Source organism: Synchiropus splendidus, chromosome 7, assembly GCF_027744825.2.
Source record: "Synchiropus splendidus isolate RoL2022-P1 chromosome 7, RoL_Sspl_1.0, whole genome shotgun sequence".
Taxonomy (NCBI): Eukaryota; Metazoa; Chordata; class Actinopteri; order Syngnathiformes; family Callionymidae; genus Synchiropus; species Synchiropus splendidus.
In genome coordinates this window covers 16,561,043-16,582,063 of record NC_071340.1, presented here as the reverse complement: position 1 = coordinate 16,582,063, position 21,021 = coordinate 16,561,043, and positions in this window count along the sequence as shown.

The following is a 21,021-nucleotide window of genomic DNA, read 5'->3' as shown; positions in this document are numbered from 1 at the left end:
ACATCCGACTGTTGAAACTCTTCCCCGTGTTGTGGAATTTAGACATTGTTATCCGTGACATCCCTTCTGGCGTAAAGTGAAATATGGTCCCGCGTTTAACGTGAGGATGTAGCTGGAGCTCGCGAGGAGAGAGGCAGATTGATTGTAGGGGGGATGGAGAGATTAATAATCTACACCGGCCAGTTATGACACCTATTGTTCCACACATACCCGGTAGTAGTGCACCTCCCAAAATCTGTCATTGTGAAATAATGTTCACCTTAGGTGTGTCGTTACTCTTACTTATAAGCGATGTCATTGTCTACGCTGTTGGGTCGACACGAGAATCATCACCAGATTGGTCCGTGTGTGTGCCAGTGATGAGTGACATCATTTTTTAGAGAATAACAAAAAATTCACTCTTTTGCTTCAATATTTGTTAGTGTGCAATGTGAGTGCTTCTAGAAACCGTGCAGCTTGTCGAGTGACTACAAAAACATGCTGTACGTGAAAAAATAATACATAATGTATGTATTACAAATGCAAAAATTCTATCCTAATAAATCAGTTATTACAGATTTAAATTACTATTAAAATACTTGTGGCTCATTTTGAAATATTTGGCCATATATTCATGGTTAAATTTGCTGTTGTATGACAGCTAGGTCTCAGCTTTGCTGTGTACAGTACATAACCTCCTGACTTTGGGCCGGCTCCTTTGTACCTACCAACTAGTGTCAATCACTGAACTTCAAGTAGCTCTTGGGTCCATACAACACATTCCACTTCTATGACCCCAAATAGAGACTCTTTTAAAGAATACTTTTACACCCAATGTAGTCGCACAGAAGTCAGCCTTCTGCGTGGCATGTTGTCACCTATTGATGTGTCAGTGGAGTCAGATGTTTCCCCTCCCAAGTGACATTGAAAAGGAAGTATTAGGACATGTGGGCTGATGATCGTGAGCTCTTTTCACTTCTTCACTTTAGCTCTTACTTCGTATATGTAGCACCATATCTATCTGATATGCTCTGTGCTTGGCTCGGTAGAACGCGTGATAATTCCGGTGCTTTATTTGAGTGAGTTGACTGAGCATGACGTCTCTGTTTTTAATGTGACACTCTACCCGTGGTGTCAGGAAGGCGAAACGTTAAATGCCTAATGCGTCAACATCCGACACAGATGGCTACATTCAAAGGTCCACTTGAGAATGCTTCCTATTTGGAGTGACCGTGGTTTGTACCACTACCACCAGAAAATTGTGGTAGAGTGCCTCCAATGGTCACCATGAGACATTGTTATTTGCAACGCCATTTGTGTCATGGACTGAAACTCAGGCTTTCATACGGGAAATCCGCAAACGCACTGCACCACAGAGATGGCTGGATTGTATGGTAGCCTTGTGGGCTCAATCTGTCCTACTTTACTTAACAGCTTCTCCATCCTGGTGCCCAGACGCTTTACTATCTCTTGGATCTACACTTGGGTTCAGCCACCTTTAGCAACATTTGTTAGCATGGAGACGCCTCACCATCTATTCTACCATAGGAAGCATGTAACGGTGAGATTTTCCCACACAGAAACTATAAATACACAGGCGTGTTTTGTTTTAGAGGAGAGGAAATGTGTTCACCTCTTTCCACTTTTAAGTAACAGCAAGGAGAAAAAGTCCCCTCCACAAATATAGATAAATGTCAGTAGCCAATGGAAGTTTAAGATATAGCAGGTGTCAGTTTTTAAATGAGGTGTGATGCTCCACCTGTTTTATAACTCATTTTATTGGTGTTACGATCCCTCTCTCTATCACAGGATTGTCCCATACACACACGAGTGAAGCCCTATCACTTCAGACTCTTGTAAAATTCAGAAGTAATGATACCTGCAGCGAGTGAATGGCTGAATGAGCCAGCATTAGGGCTATATTGGAGCTTTTTCACCTTGGGGTCAGTCATTCGATTTAGGGGCTGCTGGGTGGTGATCAGAAATCATTGCAGTCTAATGGTGCAGCAGGAGAGGAGGAAGCCGGCGTCGCGGAGGTTCTCCGGCTTTCGACTTCTTTCATAATACAGAACAAACCATTAAACACACAATTGCTTCCCAGCAGACATGCCTGAAAGTGATTTGAGTCAGGTTTTTATGAATGAGTGAGTCTACTTGCACCCGGACAGAGTTAATCCTGTGCTTTTTCTCTTGGTGATGGATCGTTCAATCGAGATGATATTGCTGCTTCTTTTTTTTTTATTTCCTGCCCATTCTCTTCTTTCAGTCGCAACTGAGCAAGGAACTCCTTTTCTATGAAATGTGTGCGCTCGCATGCGTGGGTGGTGCGTTTATAGCCGTGAAAGTATAACTAACATGTATCCCGTTGCTAATTTATCCATAACTAAGGGAATCTTTTGGATGTACTGAAGAGAAACACGATTGGCTGAGCTTTGCTGTCAGATGTTTCACTCTTTACCATGTTGTCCTGGAGAGCTTAGAGAGGCCCTGTGGGGGCTGGAGTGCAAGGATCACGGGGCATTGTGTAGGCCGGGGCTCAGCATCTGCTCGCCCAGACTGTCCGCGGTTTGTTCCTTCTCCAAAGCATTCTTACATAATTATCTTTGATACACTCCTCCACAGTCGGACCACAAATCCACAGCAGCGTCCTGCCTTGAAGTTTGGGTGAAGCCGGATCAAGGTGCACGCTTTATGTGCGTTCACAAAACACCTTCCCACTCAGGCCCAAAAACAAACAAAACTTTGGGCCACAGAGACAACTGGTTTATGTATTTGGAAGCCAAAGGATCAGGGTTTAATCCCGACTACGACAGTGACACTCAGCTGAGTTCAGCTAGTTCCTGTTGTGCCCAGCACTTTCCCCTCTCAACACTAAGTTCCTCTAAGTCCCCATAACAAAGTCACTTCTCAGTCTCCCCACTATGAAGGAATCAGCAGTCCAACAAGTCATGCCTCCAATTCCTGACTATAAACCGCTTTTGTCAAGTTTTGTGAACCAAAGTCGCTTTGTTCTATGGAACATTTTTCTGTACTTTCACTTCATTACCTTGACAATAGATCCGTCGAAACAATTGTTGCCTTTTTGCCAAATCTGTCATTTTTTATGGAATAAAAATAATTGTTGCAAAATGTGTCTTATATCATGATAAAAATATAAATAAATAAATGTAGTTATTTACATTTAATATTAATGAGTGATTTATATTATAACTGTTATTCAGGCATCAAGGCAAACTTGTTATCGAAAATAATTGTTTTGTAGCATATTTTGAAACAAATTGGGACGGAGAAAAAATGAAAAACAATGGCCTGGTTTTGAGTTCAAAGAAATAATAACCATATTATTCTCATGCCATGTTTTTAACAAGGGTTCTTGGATCTTCGTTTTGCTCTGTATTATCTAGTCTGCTGCCAGCAGAACAAGGGCAGGGGACGACGAGTGGTGTGCTAAGGAAGACTGAACGCTGTGCCAGCGGGATAAGAGAGTGGAAAAAACAGACTAGGGTGGGGGTTTGATTAGCATAACTAGTGCGATGCCCAGAACCTTTCTGGAGTGGCGTGTTTACAGCACCGTGCTTGGCAAGAACAAACTCATTTTATAGGGTTTATTAAGGAGACAAGGGCAGGCACAAGCAGGCTTTAGAATATTGCCTTTGTTTGTTTGTGCGAGTGTCTTCTTTTCCATGCCTATTTGGTAGTTGAGCGCGTGAGGTCCACGTCGAATTGTGCTCGGTTGGCGGCTGTGCGGCGGAACCCAACTACTTTGACATGTTTGGATATTGGCTTAAGTGCCCTTTAAAAGCAATAAAGGAAAAAGTGCATTCATAAGCCCGTGCACGAGGAATGATCCCATTTCAGAGGAGCGAAGAACAGGGCTCTTTGTTGTGCTTGGGCTGCTTTCATGTCTCTGAGGTCATTTTCACAGAGCAAACAGGGAGACTCATTATCAACCTGCACCTGAGAGGTCAGAACCTGAACTCTCCCCCTCCCTGCCTTCATGTTCGCCCCCCCACTCCCTCCCCCTCCCACTCCCTCCTCCTCTCCCTCCATGCCGTACTCTCCCCAGCCGGGCCCGTGTTCACCGCTACCGCTGGTCCGCACTCGGGTTTATTAGCGCAGAACATCTTTTCCAGTGACTGAGCTTGCCCTTATTGTCTACTGTGGTCAGGGTCAAGTCAAGGGCGCGCAGCCTAGATTGGAATCATTTGTCACATGGGCCGGGACTGGAGCTGATTTCAGCAGAGCCCAGAACGAGGTACATACTGGTTCCAACACCACCTCTGACATGGGGAGCAAGGAGGAGCAGCTACTGCGCTGCACAGATGGCCTCCACTTATTATGTAAAACCTGCTTGCCAACGCTTTCCCCTGCCTCATTTTTTCTTCATTCCATCCCTATATGAGGAGGCATATTCCCGAATAAACCATCTGACTTCATTGATAAAATGCACCATGCTCTGTTGCTCCAGGAAGCTGGGGTCACAGAGAGCAAGCGTTTATCCTATTTTTATCCTTGCAGGTTTAGTAAAGTACTACAAAAACCAAGTTAAAAAACTTAACTTGCTTTCTGAATCGTGTGTCTGTTGACAAATGCAGATTTTTTAAATTTATTTCCAAATGAATTGAGATGTTTTTTTTAGGACAATACAAAAAAAAAATCACTTTTTGTATGAATATTGGGCTGAAAAAACGTATATATAAGTATATATAATGAATGTGTTTCAATAAATCAGATTGAAGAATACAAAATGTTGAAAAAAATGGTCACCGTTTCTAAGAACGCTGAATGTTTTTTTTTTCCCTGCTACCAATCTTCATGGTCAGCACCAGCATGCATGAACAATGGATCATGCTGAGGTTGCAGGTGGAAAATGACTTTAATACACCATATAGAATGGCTTATTGCTCTGGTCACTGGAAGCGCAGTGAAGATGGTGTATCCTGCCGCTTGGGAAGGTTAGACCTGTCAGGCGACAGCCGTGACTGATACTCAGACCCTGCTTATGAAGTTCTCAGTGCATGTGTGTCTGGAGTGTGTGTGTGTGTGTGTGTTTGTGTGTTCAAGTGTATGGGTGACACAGTTTGACTCCTAAGCAATAAAGGTTACCTATCCCAGCTATATTTCAACGTGTACCTGCTTCAAAATGATTTAACAGTGTTAAGATGTATTTAGTTTTCTTCTCCATGAGCTTATATGTGGCATTGTTGAGAACATTTTACTGTACAGACAGAAAATGCGTGTATTGTATTGTGTCTACGGATTCAAATCCACTGCAGGTTCAGTAGCATTTTAAAGACATGGAAAACGATGCAGTTGGCAAGAGACAGGGGGAAATGAAAGATTGAGCATGAGGCCATTTTAGCTTGTTTTCCCTCTGAGAGGGCAAGTGTGGAGGTGAAGGTCACCGAGCGACTAAGCACACAGCTCATAAACAGCACAGCTGGAGGAATCATTGAAATATAGCCCTTTGTTTTCTCTGGGCCATAATTGGCCCAGGAGCCTTCTTCCTCTTCCAGCTCGCCCCCTTTTCCTTCTGTCTGTTTCGCTGTGTCTCTCTCCTGCTCTGCACGTGTTTTCCACCGGTGCGCTGCAGTTTAGAGACTAAGGCTGGGGAGGCTAATGACTTTGGGGTCAAAGGGCACACCTGCGGTCAAAGAAACAGAGCACAATATAATAAATAAAAGAAGGAGAAATAACATTCATAGCTGAACAATCCTCATTCTCTCCCCGCATATGTTTTATTAATCCGGCTCATTGTTATATTCACGCAATAGTTTTGTCAATCTACAATGGATAGCATGTCAGCGGTTAATATAAAACCCTGTTTGTTTATTGTACTTATTGCTGGTGTTTGGCACTTAAGATTGTCTCAACAAATCTTTGTCAAGAAGTAGGCGTTTGAAGAGTATGGACTCAAAAAGTACTCAGAGAGTGCAGAAAAAAAAATTCAGAGAGTGCAGACCTCCGTATATATATATATATATATATTTGAAATTGATACATTTGCAGTTAGCGTTGATAGCAATGAGCATTTTGCGACAGCAGATGGCACTGATGCACACAAGGTCACTCACATTACAGACACAGACCACACACACCATACCAGAGATTGTTGTCAAGAGTACTTCCAAAACTTTCTTCTCTCTCTTTTTCTCAAATAACCTCTTTTGTGGAAGCAATAACTGGATCTTCAAAACGCAAAATCTTACTTTTTAAAGCATCAGAGCAACATCAGAGATGGAAAAATGCTGTTTATATCATGAGGCTTAAACCTGATGCTCTTCTGAGTAGTTTTGTTTCACCTGTCTTAAAGTCTTCATCAGTCAGAAAGTGCTGAGCATGTTTTTTTGCTTGTTTTTTTTAAGACAAAGAAATGCACAATTTATTATTTATGTTCCAGCTTCAAACTTAACAATACAACCTCACCTTATTGACCTCTTGAGAATTAAGCCTGAGAGAAACAGGACTCCTCCAGTTTGGAGTACTGACAGCTGAGTAGTAGCGAGGAGAAAAACAGTATCAGATCCCGCTTCAGCTGAGCGTTGCTGTATAATTACCATGTTAACCCAGATGATTCTCTCTGATCTCTGCAAACACCGGGGTGCAGGCCTCACCAGACTGGCTTAGGCATGGATCTGTCACAGGCCACTGTGGGACAATGGAAGCATCAGATGTTATGAAGTATGGCGTCATCTGCATATGCTTTATTTCAACCCCCTGATGTGCTTAAGTAAATACATTTACGTTACCTTTTAATACCCCTTTCAAAAAGTTTGCCAATGTTGGTTTTGCATCCATGAAAACCTCTCAAAATGTGTTTGTTTTTGTTTTTCATGCCATGCCTTTATGATAATATTACATTTGCATAACCAAGATGTGACTCTGTGAGATGCCAGGTTTGTTAATTTCTCTATTCTGAACATAAACCTCTTTTGATCTATCCCTCACAAAGTGGGGATATATTTTGATCTGAGACCCTTTCCCTCATTGACTGTTATCCCCTGAATGCGAGTGGAGATTCTTTCTTTGGTTGCTTGCTTCCTAAGCCTTATTGATCCGTGGGCGTTTTTTTTTTTTTTTTTTTCTGCCTCATTCTCCAAAGTCACTAAGCTCGCATCAGTTCATCTTAATCTGTTTGCTCCTTAAACCCGGAACAAGGCATGTCTTGTTCCTGGCTGTAGGAGTCTCTGGGCTGGCTTCTCTCGCATCCTTCCGAGCCAGGCTTCTCCTGGGTGGCAACAAGAGGCTTTTCATATCGAATCAAGTGTTATTGAGTTCCCCTCACACACCTCTTACACTCCCCCAACCTTCTTGATTATTCAGTCTCTTTTTCCCTCCACTTTTGACAAAGCATTCCTTTAATGACTGTAGGATTACAGGCCAACCTTTTGCAGCCAATCTGTGTAGCCTGTAATCTGACCTCATTACATCCCCAGTGACAGGCTCTTGGGTCACTCCTGAGTGGCTGCCCCTTACCTTCTGAGACGCCGAGTGACAAACAAGGAAACACACCCCCTCCTGGCCCAAGCTTACAGTCAGTCAAGCAAGTCAGGCATCAGGGCCAACCGAGTTCCTCCCTGCCATACCTGTTCAGCAAAGCATAGAATCCCTTGATCCTGTATCCTTCCTTAAACTTCTCCTACATTGCAGCACAGTCAAGGAAGAATGGCCGTTTGTTCGGTGAGATGAAAAAACAATTGTGTGGTCCTGGCATGGCGGTGTCGCTGATAAAGGTTGGGGGAACATGCTGTTACATAAGCTTATCTTTATACGGAGTGCAGTTAATGTTGTGGCCATGAGTTTGGGGATCAACCATATCCTTCACATCTAATCTTATCCAACCAAAACATTCATCCCCAAAGTTGCAATTTTCCTTCCACTAAAAAACAATGGCTGAATGACTGACGGAACAAGAATGAGAACAAAGGCCCGCACATTAAAAGTGTTTGGTTTATAATGTGTCCTGCGTTCTCTTTGTGGAATGAAGTTGAGCTGGTTATTGGTTGGTAAACAAGCCATCCATTGCGGTTTTCCCCGCCCATGTCAAACTAGGAGGAAGTAGAGGATGGACTCAGAGGTAGCTGCAGAGGCATAGCAAGATCCTTTACTCAGATATTGTGGGTAGAAAACGAGTAAGAAGTTACTGATAAAAGCTGTTTCCCCAACGCTCTTTTTGTGTTTCTTTATCTCACCATGCTTGCAGGGAAGGTGCTGACAGCAAGTTGGCTTATTGTTTAGTTGGGGTATTATATCACCCCCACGGAATGCTCAGAATGGAATCCTGTGCATGCAATGCAATGCATTGCATTGTTAGACAAAACTTGACTGAAACACCTTAGAAACAGGATCAGACAGAGACAGTTAGGGTTTACTGTTTTGGTTGGTTTTAGGGCCTTTTCTCTGCACCTGGTGCAAGTCAGATAAGAGGTACCTCACCAGTTAAAACACAGTTTTATCAGATCAAATGTCTTGAAGGTCTCATAAAGTACAGGACAGCAGTACCATAGAACCTTCTCCACCTGAAGACCATTTCAAAAAAGTAACCAGATGGACCTGAGCCAGTTTAAAGTAAATTTACTGCTCAAGAAGTGTCGAGATAAGACAAATTAAAAGTATATTAAAGGAATGAGTAGGTTATGGTGGGTGTAGAGTGTATCAGCAGAATACTTTTGTTGGACATAAATGAGCAAGGGATTAGAATTTGGCAAAAGGTAATAGCAAAGTCAAAAAGGTCATTAGGTGGTAACGTAGCATACGTTGGTATAAAGGAGCAGAAAAATAAAATTAGATCTGCTATTTGAGGGTAATGGACAACATGCTCTGGGTTTGACCTGCATCATACCGGCGCTGTTCTCTGTGCCAGTGAAGTTCACAGCGCGCCAGCCAGGTCTTGAAGGTCTCTGGCAGCTATTTCCTCGACATGGATTACCAACATCTCCTATTGGGTGAGACAAGGCCTCCTGGTCTGAATTCATCAGCGACATCGCCTCTGAGATGGAGGAAGCAGGTTAATAGATACTCATCAGACATCTGCTGCTGTGTTGCCGTCCAATAATCTTCTCTCTGGATCTGCTGCCAGCAATTGATGACCACATTTTCCCCTAAACCACTCAACTCCCCCGGTGTCCTGCGCGCCTACTTTTCTGCAACACTCACTTCTGTCTGTCCATTGTAGAGTGTTCAGTCCACACAGCAACCTTGAATTCTTGTTATCTATATGTATATATGTGTATACCATCAGCCTTGAATTCCTGTATTCTGGTTCTCACTAACAGTCTGCACTAGTACTAGCAAGCTTGGGAAGCATCAATAGGCTCATGAGGTGTATTGTATGGGAATAAGGTTGAAGAGTGGTCTTGGTTTCCTCTCTATTTGGGACTGGATGAGGAGCAATCGGACAGTTTTGGTGAAGATAATTAAATTGCTTCATCTAGTCGGGATCTAGTCTAGTTTCATTCCTTATTGTTCCAGGACTAGGTGACGGGATCAACCTATCTTATCTAGAGCTTGCTTGCCTTATATAACTGCTTCATGTTACCAAATCAAATATATATAAAAAAAAAAATGTAGGACAAAACTTCCGTTTGGTGGCATGTCTTCAAGAGGGAGTTTTAATCTTATGGGTGTGTGGCTTTGGACTAACTTGCCATGCAGTTTCAGAAGAAGACAACCTCAAGCTCCTCTACATTCCTATATGATGGTGTATTGCTACCTGTCCATGTTAAGTTACCAGTGGTACTTGTTTCCCACCACTGTGTTTCTCATGCTTAATGGTTCCACGTACACATCAATGGCCCGCCCAAACATTACAAGCCAACTGAAATCATGTGGCTTCTATCTTGTTGACTGTTTTCTCAGTGGGGTCCAGAGGCCAAGGAGAGAGTGCGGGCCCCTCCCCTCCTTGGTTATTTATGACTTCTCTTCCCCAAAGTTATTTTTCTTTCTGTGATTGCAGAGTGGGGTGAGAAAGCTGACGTGTGGGAAGATTACTCAGCTGGCCGTCAAAAGCACATGCTCAATTTGCCATGATGAGAGGCACCGTATCACACAGCCCCTGGAATCCCTCGGTGGATTCTCGGATTGGAGTGTGCACACACGCACGCACTCAAGGGCCACGCCAATGTGGTAGTCATTTTAGACGCCAAAATCCAATGGCTGCTCAATCGCTTCCACATTGCTTAAGATAACATTATGAGAGGGAACGAGAATGGTAATCACACAAGGCCTGTTTGGTGGAGTTCCTCGGGAGGGAGAAATAATGGGGTCACTGGATGAAGGGTGAGACCTGCAAGAGCCGTCCCTGGGTTCAGCTGTAGGACAGTGCCACTTGTTTCTGACGTCTCCACTCACAGATCAGACACAGATCAGCCCTGTCACAGGTGGGAGGTTACACATGCCTCTTCCTCACAACAGTTAGCCGGGGAACACTAGAAAAACTGGACAGGATGCACATGTTGGAGTAGTTACCTGAAAATTACTGCTTCCAAATCTTAACCTTCTAAATGTCTGAGACTCGAGGCCTGTTCAGTGGTCATGGTGTTTATCTGTAATAGTGGTAGGACACTCTTTTATTATTGGACGGGACTCAATATTGTAGTTTTAAGTCTCCTTCATGGGGAGTTTAAGGAAGAGACGACTACAATGACTAGTGCCAATCCTACTCCATTGTCTTTGTTAATGACTGTGTTATGAGAATAAAAATAAAAAAGTCCTGGCCGGAACACCGTGTCCAGAATTATCTGTATTACCTATATTTATATAGACCAATCTGCCTCTTTTATTAAGTGAAATGTTACAATAAAAGAATGGGGGAGGACAATGCCATCAGAAGGTGGAGACCACTGTTGTCTGGATGAGTGTGCTACAAGTGAATGGGTGCTGCTTCTGCAGTTCTGCTGGGAATTTGGGGCTTATCGAACTGGCAAGGGGCGTTTTCTCAGTTCACACTTGAGCTCTGCCCAGCCATGCTGAACCTCCCTGCCTACTTGTTCTCCCAGAGCCATCATGTCTTCCCTCTCAGCAACAGATTAATGGCGTGACCAACATTATGGCCAATAAGGCTAATGCTGGGCTAATAGAGTTCATATCGAGGACCAGCCCGCCTCAGCCGCGGGAGCGTTTAAGGTGGAGCGTTGGGGATGAAGGGTGTGAGGGGCATCATCCTGACTTCAGTCTACGCAGCAGCAAACGTAAAAGTGCCCAGAAACGACACACTGAAATGATATTCTCTGACTCTCTGATGTCTCTATAAACAAAGAAGCGTGTAAATGAACAAGTTTGCTTGTGTCGTCACAGTCAGGCCTGAGCCTTAATGGGAGACTTTTTGTCAGGATCGCTCTGTAATCCTTGGATAGAAGTGAAATTCCTGCCGTCAGCAGTCAGCACTCCCCGTACAGTAGCTTGCTGCTGCAGACATTCATGAGCCAAGGAGATTTTCCAGTTTGTGCGCCACCATGTTTGAGGCTTTTGTTTGGTTTCTTGTCCGGCTTGGCCCTTTCCTTGACCACAAGATTTGCCATACACCGAACTCTTCTAGCCAAGAAGTTTTTCATCTGACTTCTGTCAGCAGCTGCCTCTGTTTTTTTTTTAAGCATTTTTTTTTTTACCCATCTAGACTCTATAGTTTGTCTGTTCACGCAACCGTGGAGCTTATTTTCAGGTTCATAGCAAAAGAATCGTCTTTGCACCCATCAATCGCTGAGGACAATTACACTTCTTTTTATGATGTTTTTGGGTGTATTAAAATGACTGGGTGTGAATACGTCGTGTATCCCTAGGGAGGTGCGGAGAGATTTCAGGGTGATCCAGAATGGGCGATGGGCGTGTCTCGCCGTTCACACTTGAACTCTGCCCAGCCATGCTGAACCCCCTTGGCCATCCTCTCGTTCAAAAAAAAAAAAAAAAAAAGCCACATTGCCTTCTCTCCCTCTCACGCAAGATACGAAGTGGGGACTTTATTGTCGTGCTAGCTAATATACAGTGCCCTTATTTAGACTTTCTAGAATTGTTTTGGTATTTATATATTAATGCGAACGATAAAACTTATACAGCAGCCATTTGTTTTTATTACCTCCTGCGAAGAGGTTATGCATTTGTCAGTGTTTGCACGTTCGCTGAAAAACTAAATAAACAAAATGCTGATTACATGACGAAGAAAAATATGACTACATTTTTGTGGTGCTCTGAAGTTTTGAAGGAATGTTTCACAATGTAAAATAGGATTTTTTTAAATGGCCCATAGCAGTAAATAAAACAGCTGTCTGTGGTGACAAATGTGTCACTGAAATTCTGTTGGGTTGGCGCTGACATCACTGTTGGCCTTGTGGCTCGGACTCAACTGTGTTGAGTGGTGTGAACTGCTCTCATTGGCGGAGGAATATCGCATTTATTCTTTTATTTATTTATTTTTGTTTGTGGTATACCCAAGTCACAGCCTTCCAAAACTGGTAGAAGTCAGCCAATGAGCCCTTTCCTCAGCTCATACTTTTTTTAATGCCTCACTTACTTACTGTTCTATATTCATGGCATCCATATTAAGGTATGTTGGCTTCTCAACTGGCCATGTTCTGCCGTAGCCGTGTTTATTTTTTCAGGGGAATTAACTTGAGTTCCCAAATTATTTTGTGTCTGCAGTTGCCGCCAGGTGTGTGGTTCAGCCCATGTTTAAATGAACTTCCTTGGTTCAGGTCAGCGTCTGACAAGCTTGTGTGTGGAACCGTGGGACTAAATATGTTTCAATTCTTGTGTACCGCAAAATCAAATGCAACTGGTCAGATCTTTCTCGCAGGAATATAGCCCTCCGGTCAGGGAGTGGATCACTGGTTATCACAAAACAAGCTGGTTTCAGTCGATGCACTCGCCACAGTGAGTCAGATGTGTTGTAATACTTTTCCTAGTGAGTCAGTTTTCTTTCTGAAGCATCTTCATGATCTGTCCCTGGTCAGTAAATATAGACGGGATGGACATTATTTCAGAATGAGCTGTTACCAATGCTGGTCCGACCTGTATTGATCGGCAGTGAGAGGACGCTGAGTGGGGGAGAAGGACTATTTGCTTTAAAGTTCAATGGTTCTCCACAGCTGTTAGTGTTGCAGCCACAGGAGCAATCGATATCCAGACCGAGTCCCGTGTCCCGAGACACGCTTCCCATTTAGAAGCATAATACTGCGCTGATGCCGGAGCCCAACAGCCAACGCACGTTTAGGTTTCATTTTTCCGTCGGCTCCTCCCTTGCGTCCGTGTTGTCAAGTTTTGTAGTGAACAAGCTGCTTTCTTATTTTACACCGTCGGCTGGGGTTTTAGCAGGGCGGACAAGAATCGGTGTGAATTGTAATTACAGACGATACACAAGGCTGGAAGGGAGAGATAGAAGGGGAAAACGCCGCTGAATAAAAGTCATTTCCAACAAATGTAGGTGTCACAATGCAACGATTATGTATAGAACACAGCGAAGGTATTCAGCTGCGTTCGCACGCCCCTCTGAAATAAAATAATAAGTGTAATGAAATGTGCTTGCTCCAGTTCTTGGCAGTGGTTCAAGTGCTGAGGGGAGAAGGGTGCGATTGTTTCTAGTTCAAGGTGTGTAATGTACAGAGGCGTACATGCATAATGGGGTATTGTCAGGGGGTTATTAATGCCCTGGTTTGTCCAGGATGTTTGGTGCAGTGCAGCCCCCCGACTGGGTTGTGTCGGCTGCTTCAACTTCTAGACATCCCACGCTCTTTTAGGCCTCAACACGGGGTCGTTCACTTTCAACCGAAAGCGAATATCAGCGGTCCTGCTTTCCTCCTCTGCTCCCTCCACCTAAAGCCTAAACCCCTTTGTTGGTAAACATAAATGGCCCGGCCTTGTCTTTTTGTGTCTCAAGCGTGCGCCCTCTTTTGAAACCCTCTTAGTGTCTCTGCTCATCCCCCTGTGTAATCCCTCCCCATGCATATGCATAGCTGCTCTATGGCTGTGCATATATTTTCAGAGGACCCCAACTCACCCAGCACCTGCCTCCGACGCCCCCACACCATCATGCCAACCGTCTTTCACTTCACTCACCCGTCGACATTTTACAGACACGCTTTGAACCTAGTGTTTGCCTTTAAATGCTTCCTTCGGGTTGTTCACATTTTCAACGCAACTTCCCTCTAGAATGTGGCACAACGCAGAGCGCGCAGATTTTGGGGGGCTGCATTTCTTAGAGCCTCCACAAGAGGGAGCTGCTATACAATCCAAGGGCTTCAATCAGAAGGGAGAAACACAGACAACCCAGTAATTTATTAAAATAAATTGCTTTTTTTTAAGCACCACAACAAAAAAGTTATTTACTTTAGCTTAAGTTGCTTCCCTAAAAGCTTAAATGATTGTCCTTGCACTTCACCAAGTGCCTCTTTTGTGCTGGTGTGACAGTAATTACACGCTAAGCCATCAGGAACATCAACCAAAATTCACTCTTCTCTTGCATTGTCAATCTTTCTTTCCCTACAAGGGGAAAATATGTGCAAAAAAAAAAAAAAAAAAAAAAAAAAAAACTGGAAAGGGAATGTGGAATAATGAATGGACATGAAGGTCTGTGAGGATTATCATTCTAACTTGGTTGAACACGGAGGAGAACCTGGCAAAGTTAAGTCTCGCCAGTTAGTTTTGATGGTGTGCTCCAAAACCATGCCATGAGGAGATTCAGAGGACAGGATTTGCACGACAGTGTGTTCTCATTATGCCCATCATGACAATAGCCCACAGGCAAATGGAGGAGGACCATGTTATTTGGATCTATTTTGGGACAACGCAAAATTGAAATGAGTTTGTCATGGGTTTATGTAATAACAAAACTGGTGCTGTTATCATGTGTCGGTCACATAGGTGGGGACACACAGACAAACATGGGGACATTTTTGGGAGACATATGATTTTAAGTGTTTATTTTTGAATGACGTTCAGTGAAGCTGCAATAACTTGAACAGTATTCACTTTACAGCGGCTCCCCCACGCTTCCTCACTGTATCTTTTTGTTGCACTACAGTTGTGCGCTGCTTCTGCTTCTGCCGCCGAGTCTGTTGTCATGGTGTTCAGAGCCCGATGCCAGATGTCATAGTTAACTTTGAGGGAGGAAGAGAGCGAGCGAATCCTGCTAGAGGCTATTTTGTTGTCAGTGATTTAGATGAAACACAGAGATGTTAAAATGTTAGGCTTGCTTCACAAAGCACCCCATTTTCCCCTCTTTTTGTGGGAAAAAAAATGGAGATAGCAAATGTACCTTGAGGGAGTGCATTTTTTTTTCTTTTTTTCTTTTTAATATCAAGTCGGCGTGAACAAGCAGCTATCACAGGGAAGGAGAGGATCAATATGTTCATTAATCATCTGTGTCTTTGGGGTTACACTACATGCTCATTGCGAGGACCTATTTAATGGCTGTTTTGTAGATTATTATAATTCCATTTCTGATCTCTACATGCTAAAGACCCTGCCTTTCAGGAAAAGACACCCTTCCTATGTGAGCAATGTAGTTTTTCATAGCAACTGTTCAGGTTTTTGAGCATGTATGAAATAATAACTGGTATTTTTTTTTTTTTTATCTTACAGTCAATACATTTAAACAAAGTTTGAAACATCAATACTCAAGTCTTTTAAATTGCAACCAACTTTAACTATTTAATATAAAATGTTTCGTGCAGTCTACTTCCCGCGAGAAATACAATCATCTAATTATGTTTTCTGAATATGTAAATTCCGTACAGTAAATAGCAGAAGCCGTGAATGAATCAGACGGTTACATCTTCCATTTGGGCCATAATTCATCAGATATATTTTATTGCTTTAATTTATGGAAGTGCGATTCCCAACACCACCACTGGAGTAAACATCGTTAATCAAAATACATTATTATAATGAAGCTGTTTTGAATGGAAATAAAAAGCAGGTTATCATTTGCTCCGTGCATCTTTCCCTTGTTGCTGTAATGAATGGCTGAGCTGCCAATGCGGATGAGGAATCAGTGCCAGAGAAACAAGAGTAGTTTGGCTATAAATTCAGCAACAGGTTGCCTTAACCTGAAGGGATCAACTGGAAGTGACTGTCGGAGAATTGCTTCAGAAGAAAAGGCGGGTGGCGACGTTCAACTCGACTTGTTGATAAATCTAGTTGACTGCCTTTTGGAGGTTTGGTGGAAGGTTTCTCTCACTGGTGGCGGGAGATTCAGCCTCAGCGAGTGTCACTGCCACTGATATGAACTACACTTGTTTATAAAGAAGAGATGCCACCAACCCTTTTCAGGAGACATATGAATTATGAATAGGTGAATTACTTGCTTTTTTTACTGTTAAAATTTGGTGACTATTCCACAGTAAAATCTAACAAGACACTGATCAATACTTTTGTTATTATTTATTTCTGGCTTTGAATACACATTTGAATATGAGTTCTTATTCTTATGGTATTAAATGTTCCCGAATTCAAAGAGTGACCGAGGTGCCTTTTTTGTGCTATTCTTCTTTGTTGGTGTTATGAGGTCATAATTGGTGTCAAAGGTTTAACATGCAAATAAAGTAAATTAGTTATAGTTATAGTAATAGAGATAACAGCCGACCGTCGAAGCACGTGGAGCCATTTATCAACAAGTGGTGAAACTATAAAAATCCAATTTTAAGACCAACACACATGGCCTTTTATTGCAATTTGTTTTTCCTTTTCATGGCTTGAATTTTGCATGTTTTTTTTTAGTTTGTTAATGTGTTAAGGATCAATTCATTTAAAAAGAAAGAAGGACACGTCCGGTTCAATAGAGAGAAATGAAAGCTAAAAATGCTGATTCTAGTGAACCACAACTATATTTGTTTTTCTAAAATGATTTAAAAAAAATATGTATGCATTTTTTGTTTTTATTTTAGCTCATTATCTCTTATTCTGACAGAGTTGTTATATACTTGTTCATCACCTTGAAAGAGATATACTTGTTCTTGGTCACAATTCACACTTCAGAATGTGACAGACTGTGAAAGCTTGTCTGCAAATGTAACCTAGCTATTAGATGGAACTACAAGCATACACTAAAGTTCAACTTTGTCCCCACTTCTTTGGGCCTAGTTTTTCATCTGCCCACCGAGATATGGCCCCTCACTGTCACAGTGACATGTCCAACCCCACCTAGCTCTCGCTGTGACATCACTTTGTCTCTCTCTCTGTCTCTGTCTCATGCAGTCATGAGAAATTGCCCTCCGCCGCCTCCTTGGGTGTCATTTGTTAATGAAGGCCAGAGTGTCAGATGATAAATATAGTAGGAGAGAAATGGCACATGTAAGTCATCTCATTTAGACGCATTAGATTTGAATTTATTGGGGTACTTAGAGGGGACACTGAGGCCGTGACTCTGATATGGAGGAGACGGGTGCAAATGACTGACTTATAATGGACAGTCACAGCGGGGTTAGTCGACTTGGCAACCGAAGAAGGATACAAGTATGGAGACACCCTGTTTATGTGGCACTAAATACACGCTTCCACTTAGTGGTGGAGGTAGGCCACACAACACTGTTGTTTATTCACCAGTAAGCAGACAACATGGTGGTGAGGTTTCATTATAAATAGATATCAACTGGATGAGTTACTCTGAATAAGAGATCAGACCGGAGTGAAGTCATAATCCCTTGCTTACGCAATTTACAGCGGCAGAAACCATTCTTTGGGTCGTTTTCAGTTCACATGTCCTTGTTTGTATTCATGTTCACGTCATGAAAAAATGTGGAACACGACCGCTGGTGGAAATAATGTTTCCCTCTTGTTAAAACATTTGATGTTCATTACCATCATAAGAGGGTGTTTGCATTTACAAATGGAGAGGTTTATCAATCGGGCAGTGATTTGTGCTGGAACAAATTCCTGCAACAGTCACTTTTTTCTTTTTGCTTTTTTTTTGTATGTAATTCTGGCATGGCAGAGCTTCGCAACAGTGAGTTGCTTGCGTGGTTCACGGTTAATTTATGTTTGGTTTTGTCACCGTGCTGATGCCGCTGCAGCGGAGTCGTACAGCATCTATAAATGTTGGCAGAGTGAGACGTGGTAATAGACCTGCTATACCTCCGACTGCGGGACACAATTCGGATTATACAGCAACAATATATCCTCTTGTTCCTTGGCCCAGATGCTTTTAGTAAATACACTGCCTGGTCGCTAAGAGGGATGTTGACAGAAAATCAAAAGCAATGTAGCAGCAGAGTACCATAATGGAGACTTAGCTGTACTTTACACTCCTCTTACAAAGATCTACGGTTTGAAAACAATCAATCCCTTCAGGAGCGCTTGTTACCCTCCGCTTTAATACAACTAACACCTTTTCATCAGCTCAGCTCAGCAATGATGCCTTTTACCCTGGAAATGACTGTGTTTTTGGGGTCAGCAAAACCAAAACTCACAATACTCATGTCACTCCTTTGTTTATATGTCTTCTCATCCCACATTTATGGTATCATACATGAAATTATATGCTTGTTTCTCACCAATCTGCTCCACAGGAATAGTGAACCTTATAAACCAGAGGTTAAAATAACTTTTCTAATGACTTCTTATTCTTGTTTTACATAGGTATGTAGCTTTGTGTACACTGTACTGTAATTCTGAAAAACAAACAAACAAATAAAAACAAACCAAAAGGAGAAAATCTATAAAAGGACTGAAATTTAAGACATAACTTGAAATTGTCAAAAGTATCAGCAACATGAAGACTATTTTTGCCCCAGTCTGAAAGGAGAAGTCTCTGGTTAAGGTGCGTGGCATGAAAAATAAGTTCCTAAATACGAATTACAGTAATTTAAATTTTAAACCAAACAATAAATAAATAAATAAATAAAAATTGAAAAAAAAAAAAAAAAAAAAAAAAACTCAATGAAAAAGTGTATTAGTGATCATCAAATACAAGGAAACATAGTTGCACAACGGTGCTTCAGTTAGTTGTTTATATTGTACTACGTTTTTTCAGTTAAGTATGTTGAGCACCGACTTAAGCCCTGCAGTTGTTTTCTGTCCCCTCTCATTGATGTACAGAGCGCCACCTTGCTTCTCATACTTGGAGTGATCAAAACAGCAGACCCTGTATTGGCCAGGTTTTCTTGAGTGTTTCTGCATTTACAAGCTGAAGCAGGGCGGCGAGCGACCCATGGCACGTTCCCTATTGGGCATCTTTGCTCCGCCCCCACTCACTTGTGCTGAGACAAAAGGATCGGTAAGCGCTCAACATGAGAAAAAAAAAATGGTGGTCACCACTGTCAAAGCATCTCGCGTGAGTCAGGGAACACAGTGGCCATGTGTGTAGCATTATCACAATTGTTGTTGTGAATCTGAGAGTATGCTCTTTTAGAACGCTGCAAACCTTAACTTTCATTTTAGTAGATCTGTTTCTTCTACCTGTCTGTTATATGGGCCAAAACTGGCAAAGGCCTCTTCGGTCAGTTCGACATCAATGCCCAAAATGTTCTGTCTCCTCGCTGGATGCCAGGGTGCCATCTCCTTCCTCCTGCTTGGCCCACATCTGTGGCGCAGCACCCATTAGGCTTAGCGACATTTCTTCCCTTAAATGGCCGTTTAACCGTCTTTTCCGTACCCTGACGTCTCGCCTGTTATTACCGCCATTGTCTCTCTTTCTGCCGTCTACATGTGTGAGGCTGGGCCCTTTAATATGCGGAGAGCTTTTCTCAGGCTTTCCTACGGGCACACTCGTCTGTGTTTACTCCGCAGTCAGAATGCCTCCTTTCCACAAGTTTGACATGCCTTTTTGTTGCCATAGTAAGCCCTCCCTTAAAATATATATCTCTGCTTTTGGCCTGGATATTTTTTATCTCAGCGGTTTAAAGCCTGTTGCCCCCAGGGCCAGATTTAAATGTGTGTGGGTCTTCAAGGATTTTTTTTTTTTTGCAGAAAAGCCGTTTGGATCGCAGCCTCACCGCCATACAAGCACGACCGAATTGTGTCATCTCAGGTTTTTGAGCCATCGCTGGAACCAAAGGAAAGTCCAAAAGAGAGGCAAAAAACACAAGACAAAAGCTGATGAAAATGGACCAGATTGGATTATGTCAGACTTGGCATGTGTCTCGTTACGAAGGAAGTCTTCGGTCTGTCTTATCACACTCTGCCTTACAGCTAAATGATTAAAAAAAAAAAGAAGGGAGGGAAAAAATGGGCGAAGCGCAGCTTGGCTGACTGGAAAACAACAGGCAGATTCGAACTGTAAATGTGGCTTAAAGTGGTGTGGGCTCCGCATGACTTAGCCCACAATACAGGAAATGAAGGACAGGGGGAATCATACTGTATAAACTCTCTTACTTTGGGGATGTTAGCAGCTTTTTGAGGAGATGTTTTCAGCACTTATGATGAAATGACTTCTGAAATATTCATACCCACTGCCACATTCTCTTCCTTACTTGGATTACCACTGGAGCTTCCACCCTGCTGTCTTAATTCAGATTTTCATCTTTAAATGTAAACTAACAGAACATGCCTATTGCCAAGACTCTGCACTTCTTAATGAAGGAGACGGGTATTTCAAGGTCATAACCAAACCGCGTGCTTTAGCTCAAGGTGCGAAATGGACCTCAATTCATATGTTTTCCTTCCAGCTTTTTCTTTCTGCACTTTACATCCAACTACTGAACTGTTCCTGTATAACTCAACTACAGTATGCATGTAATATGCACATAATAATAACAATAAATATAAATTTATTGAGGTTTTTATTACAAGAATTGCACCCCAAAATACATTTTATCAGACAGTGGTAAAGTAGAATGAGCAACCCAACCAATATAGAAATAAAGGACGATAAATATAATCGCACCAAATAGATTTCATGAGATGAAACTCAATTTATTCAAACACTTTTAGTATTTTTAGACTTTGACTTTAAAACAAGTGACAGCTTGCTCCAAGAAGCCAAGAAGGCCATTTCAATGATGTCACTTTTGGCTGAACTGAAGTGGAATCTAAGAAACAATTCTGTAATGGAGCATGAGGCCAGTGGTTTGGAGCTACCTGGAGTAAATACTTTTGTAAGTTGTTGCAAGCTGAGAT